The sequence below is a fragment of the Triticum urartu genome, chromosome 6A (genome assembly GCF_056163025.1).
Source record: "Triticum urartu cultivar PI428250 chromosome 6A, HENAU_Tu73, whole genome shotgun sequence".
NCBI classification, from domain to species: Eukaryota; Viridiplantae; Streptophyta; class Magnoliopsida; order Poales; family Poaceae; genus Triticum; species Triticum urartu.
In genome coordinates, this window is record NC_141878.1 from 523,325,945 (window position 1) to 523,332,367 (window position 6,423).

The window sequence follows — 6,423 nt, forward strand, 5'->3', positions numbered from 1 at the left end:
CTTGCACCAACGCCAGTCGCCTCCTCCCGCCAGTTGACTCGCTCCGAAGTCCGGAACATTTTTGGCCTTCCTTGAAGCTTGGCCAACGTCCAGAAGTACGCTAACAACGGCGCAAGACGCCGCCGTCACCGTCAGTTAGTGGCCCGACGACACACAGAGCACGGCAGAGGAGCTGCTTCCCACCGCGAGACGCCCCCGCTGCCGCCGCGTAATCTAAATTTGCCATGAAAAACGTTCGGATTGCCATGCTTAAAATCCGAACGTTTATCATTTCCGTTTATTTTATATCGATCGTCGTATAATTTAAAGTCGGAGTCAGACTGAACAAAATGTATGGTCTGATCGATTGAATGTTCTGCTAGAGCCGTATCAAATTAAATATAAAACGTCATCAAGCCACATGTATTCCTTGTCATTCAACGACCTAGACTGCTTCAATGTCGAGCGCTCAACACGTTTAGCGTGCAGTTAATTTCATGCCAAAAATAGTGCTAATCAGATGACAACACGCAAATAATATCCTAGTAGTTAATATCCGCATGCACTTAATATACTTCCAAATTAACGTGCATTGCACGTACACACTGACTAGTGCTGCTAGTACGTGAAACTGGTGCCGTGACTTGTGAACGCGTCCAGATATGGTCAACGGCAACATCGCCCACGAGTTCTTCCTGTTTGCCCGTGCGTCTAAACGCAGAAGGGGAGGAGAGAGAGAGAGCACACATGGAACCCACCAGTAAGTGAAGGTGAATAGTACTAAAAATAATATTACATGTTATCCATTAATTAGGCTGTGGTAATATAAAAACATTATGTGAACAAAGGGGGTACAACAAACATTGCTATTCTACGTATGTTGCCTATTAACGTGCGGCTTGAAGGCCCGGTCGCATGTTCAATCCTCGTCCTTTATTTTTTAATTTGTATATGGGTCCAAATTTGTTTCATGACATGTGGGCCCTCGGTGTGTAGTTTGTAGCACTTTAATTTGTGGGTCGAAATTTGTTCCATTCCAAGTGGACTATCGGTGTGTAGTTTTGTAGCTTATTTATAATAATTAAAGAGAAAAACATAGTTTTTTCAATAATACCATGGTGCGACGTTGAAGGCGAGAAAGGATGTGCGAAAGAGCGATGACCGAGCCAGAGGGAAATCAACTAGGGGAGTTGCGTGGGTTGCAACGGTGTTTGGAGTAGTTGTGGGCCGAATGCTACGAAAATATAATCTAAACCGACCGGAACAAATGCCTACACAAATTAATCCAAGGTTGGAGTGCCCCTCGCAATGTAAATAGCTCCGGCTTTGCGAGGGATGGAGAGGTGGTAGCTTCAATGCGTGGAAGATACGGTGTGAGAAAGCGAGGTCAATCGAGAGACATATAGATAGAGAGACAAAGTGAGTGTGGTCCGACATTCATTGAACAAATATATATGCTCTGGAGAGATATTGTCCGATTGAGCTTTTTGGCAAGGGTGAGGGTTGTAAGATAGAGCTTGAGAGATGATCCAGTCACAGACGTGTAGATATATTTTGTGCGTGGGAGGAAGTAAGGTCAACCGATCACATAGGGTCGCCATGCGATCGAAAGAGTGAGACGGGTTGGAGAGAGTGACCTAGATAGACGATGTGCGTGAGAGAGAGAGAGTATACAATGTGAATAGGTCGAAATGGGCTCAAACATGGTGATATATCGTTTTTGTCTGAGAAAGAGCGAGGTCAATCGAGACATACACGGAGAGAGAGAGAGAGAGCGAGAGAGAGATTGAGTGAGTGTGGCCCACCATGAGGTCGAAAGAGTGGCGACGGCTTGGATGGACTGACCTAGATAGACAATCTGCGTGAGAGAGTATAAAGTGTGTCGACCGAGGCCCGAACAGGGAGATATATCATTTTTGTGTGAAAGAAAACGAGGTTAAACGAGACTTAGATAAAGAGAGCGAGATTGAGCGAATGTGGCCCGCCGTGCGGAAGAAAGAGTGAGACAGTCTCGAGGGAGTGACCTAGATATACAACGTGCGTGCATGCGCACGAGAGGTTGGGGGGGCTACATAGGCAATGCATGTATTTAGCGCGAGAGGGTGAGAGGGAGAGGCGGGAGAGAGAGAGAGAGAGCTCGGCATGGGGTGCAATGGCGGGTGTGTGAGGTAAATACATTTGGTAACAGAGTTGAAAAAGGGGTTGTGTAGTTGAGAGACTTAGAGATCGAACATGGAGAGAAAGAATGAACGTGTGTTGGAAACCGATAGCTTCCTAAGGTGGTTAGGAGAGGAAGATTGACCGATACAGGAAGTATGTAGCGTTTGTGCGGGGGGGGGGGGGGGGCTAAAAACAACATTTGAATGTACATAGTACGAGACTTAATATTGATGTTTCAATTCTGTGTACATTGTAAGATTTGAACCGAGGACCAGGCATAGGGTAATTATTTCGAATTCGTGCCATACTAAGTTTCAAAAAGTTGACATTGACTCAGTTTGTTGTGCTATTTTATAGGTCATATGTTTGAATCCATCCAAAAGTTTTCTCACTACCATGGTGTTCATCATATACATATGAATTTGTATTAAAAAAGTAGCATGGATACAGTGAAATGCGAAATCCACGTTAGAATTGGAGATCGCTACGTGACACACACCCTAATTCAAATAACTAACTACGTGACACACACTCTAATTCAAATAACTAATTATGTGACACACACTCTAACACACGTTAGCGTGGGTACCGTTTCGATTTTGTTTTCAAATAAATACTCATTAATTAATTTATAGTACTCCCTCTGTTCACTTTTATAAAACCTTGAAGACATTTCAGACAATGTGCAAAACAGTTCATTTTAAGTTGTCTGAAACGACTTACAAAAGTGAACGAATGGAGTATCTCATTTCGAATGACTAATTATTGCAAGGAAAACACGGGCATGGTAATACATACAGATTTGTTTGGAAATGAAAGAAGATTCATTTGTATTCTCAAATGTAGGCGCACTAGACAGACCAGGGTCGTGTCGGGGTGGACGCTGCTTCGGTGCCTTAAAGGCAACTGCCTTTGGGTCACTGACATGTGGGCCAGCCACCTGTTGGGCCCACATGTCATGGACACAAAGGCAGGTGCCTTAAGGCACCGAAGCATAGTCCGAAACATGGAAGCGCGAACTTATATTGTCGTCGTCCTTTTTTTGGGGGGGGGGGTGGGTGGCTGGGTGCTACGCGTCCGTCCGACACACGTGACCACCCCGACAGGACTATCCTTCGGCGCCACAACGACAATATAAGTTCGCGCTTCCACGTTTCGGATTGAAATATCTGGCAGCCCCAATTCAAGCCCTGCAAAATCTCTCTTCTTCGCCGTCCCCTTCCGCGCCCAGATTGCTCAAATCCCTAATTCGCCGCCAACCCTCGAATCGCCCTCGTCTCGTCTCTTTCCCCACCGTTCCCCACCTCTGTGCCGGATGACGACGACGAAGACGACGGTCGCGCTTCACCACCGCACCGGAGCTACCTCATCTACGCCCTTGTCCACCGCACCGGGTGGTCCACCGACAACGTCGGCTGCTGCAACCGACGTGCCTCACAGACACCGAGTTCCACTGCATCAGGTGCGCTTCACCGATGCTGTCTCCCAGCTCACCGGGGCTACTTCATCAAGCACATCATCGCACCTCCGCCCCCTGAGGCCGTTGGGGCTTCACCAACGGTCTCGTCCACCGCATCGTAGTGCTCCGCTGCCACTCAAGATCTGCATCCGCGTGCAGCCAGCCAACGCCAGTGCATCACCCTCAACGGCTCTGAAGTGACCCACACTCTAGCTAGGCGAGCATGCCCAAACGCCGGCCCGAACTAGGTATCCACACATCACTCCCTTGTGCACTGTTCCGACGATGTTTGGATATCCTTTCACTGCTCTCTTAGCTTACACGCCTATGCAACTCTGACTTTAACTCTTATTTCTTCTGGAGATATCATCTGAAACAAGCAAATCCATTTTTAGCGAAGCATGACGGCGCTACGGGATCTGGTACACATCCTGCACACCCGTATAACCTTGTAAGTATCTGTCCTCTGGTACAACATCAAGGTCGATTCCTCTTATTTGATCAACCATTCGCCGTGTCAAAAATGCAGAGGTGGATGCAAGGAGCACAAGGCATGCACATCCAAGCAAGTGGTAACATGGACTTGTACACGGAACATCCCAAGCACAAGCAGAGCTGCAGTGAGCCTGTACAACGAGCTAGCGTAAGTCCCTGCATTTCATTTAATTCGTACTGGCATTTGCGTGCAGTGGCTGGTCCACGAATTCAAGTTACCAGGGGCGAACATTTAACTTAAAAAATACGAAGGCACTTGCACTCCGGAAATCAACATAACTTGAGAAATGTGAAGCTACATGCACTTTGAAAACCAGCTAATGATCCAAACTAGTTCAGATTATAAACACTAAATGATGGAAGCACCAAAAAACACAAAATGCAACATGGTGTACAAGGACTACAAACATGGTCTGTACCTGCTTGAATTATTCGTTCTCTGGCTGAAAATATCGAAGTTTAATTGCACGTATAACCAATGCGCAAACTGCATATCAATATATCCATCCTGCACAAGTATGCCAATAGTTTCAAACAATAGATTAGAAAAGTATTTATGCTATGTTGTCATGATACGGGGACTTTCTAGTAGATGGCCTCGACGTTTCCTCAAGCTATGAAAATGCACTATATTTTGCTTGTCATCAATGCCTGCAAATCTCTGTCTCTCTCAACATAGTAGATCATCATTAGACACTAAATCCTTCAATGAGCTTGCAAAATGCTTGCATTAGATCCCTCATTAGACACTATATGTTCGTCACCAGGAGCATGTAAAATATTTGGATCAAATCCTTCATTAGCAGTCTGTTCATTAGACATTTCAGGCTCAAGAACAACATGAGCTTGTATGTTTGCACCGGAAACTTGATTAGATACATCAGATTCAGTCAGTTCAATATTGATTGGGGGAGTTACAAAATAAGTAGAAATTGGTTTTATTTTCTCATAGATTCCCTACATACAAGCAGTTTTACAACACCGTCAGGTTTAACTATTGGCCAGAAATTGAAGAGTTGAATTAGATATAATCAGGGATGTGATGTACCTGCTCGTTGCGCATGCTACTCTTGCAAGCTGCGACTGTCCGTTTGCGCAAGCTCGATGCCATGCCCGTGCTGCCGCCGCTGCCTCCCACACAGGCTACACCCAGGGTTGGATCTTCATCTTCTTGTCCTTCCGTTCGCTTGAAGCCCGGCGACCGCCCTCCAACGAGGGCGTGAGAAAGTGCTGTGTCGGTCTGTCCAGCGGCGGCTAGGTTAGGAGCGAACCAGACTGGAGGGTGGAGCAAACGAATTGGGATTTTTCCTGCTGTCGATCGATACGAGAGGTCCTCGTTTGGGCCGCGAGCCTGCTATAGGGCCTGCCTTGCACTTATGTTATTGGCCCATCCAAATTGAAACATTTTCCTTCATTTTTTACATTGTCTGCTCGTGCGTTGGGACGAGCAAAACTAGCATGGGCCAACCTGGACGACTCAAACTAGGTGCACACTTTCCAGCCACCTGAGGCGGCCGCCCATACCAGCCCCTATGGTGGCGTCGCCCCTTTTTGCGTGTATGATTGGATAGTGAAAAATATTCCAGTGGCGCTGTTGATTTACCCACAGAATGGTTGAATTGCTTGTTTCTATGAACTGAGTTCGCCAATAATGTGAAGGATGCCAGTCTTTTCATCCTATTGTAGATTGCTTAGATCTCGATATGCCAAAAGTAATCGCATGAAATATACAGTAAAAGCCAGTGTGATGTGTTTGGCTACAACTAGTCTGACTACACGTCCTCATATAACATATCAAGGACGCACAATCTTACCAGATTAACCATTCGACTTACCCATGCAGTGTGGGAAGAAAGAAGTATTGGGACTGCGTATCCAAGCAATTGATGCCATGGACTTCTTCGTACAACCTTGTAAGCGAAAAAGAAATTGCAGTGTGCCTGTACAAAGAACTAGCGTAAGTTCAGTTACCTGCTTCTCGGAATTTTAGTTAGCCACTTATTGCAAAATTGTTCAATTACGTTGCTTGCCTTAATTTAGTTTGCTACTGATTACATAATGGCACAGCCTGTTAGTCATATTGTAGACTGCGCCTATCTATGTGTTTGATACTTACTATTAAGAATTACCCGTTTGCCTTAACTTAAATATCTACTTGTTTGTTTAACTGCTTTGCTGCTGCAACCGCAGGTTACAATGATGTTAATAACTACTTTTCAGCATCCAATTGAAACTCTTTAATTCCTTGTTTGTTTAACTGGTTTGCTGTTATAACTCCCAGTTGAGATGTTTTGCTAACTTCAACTTTTCTGAATCCAATCGGAACTTTA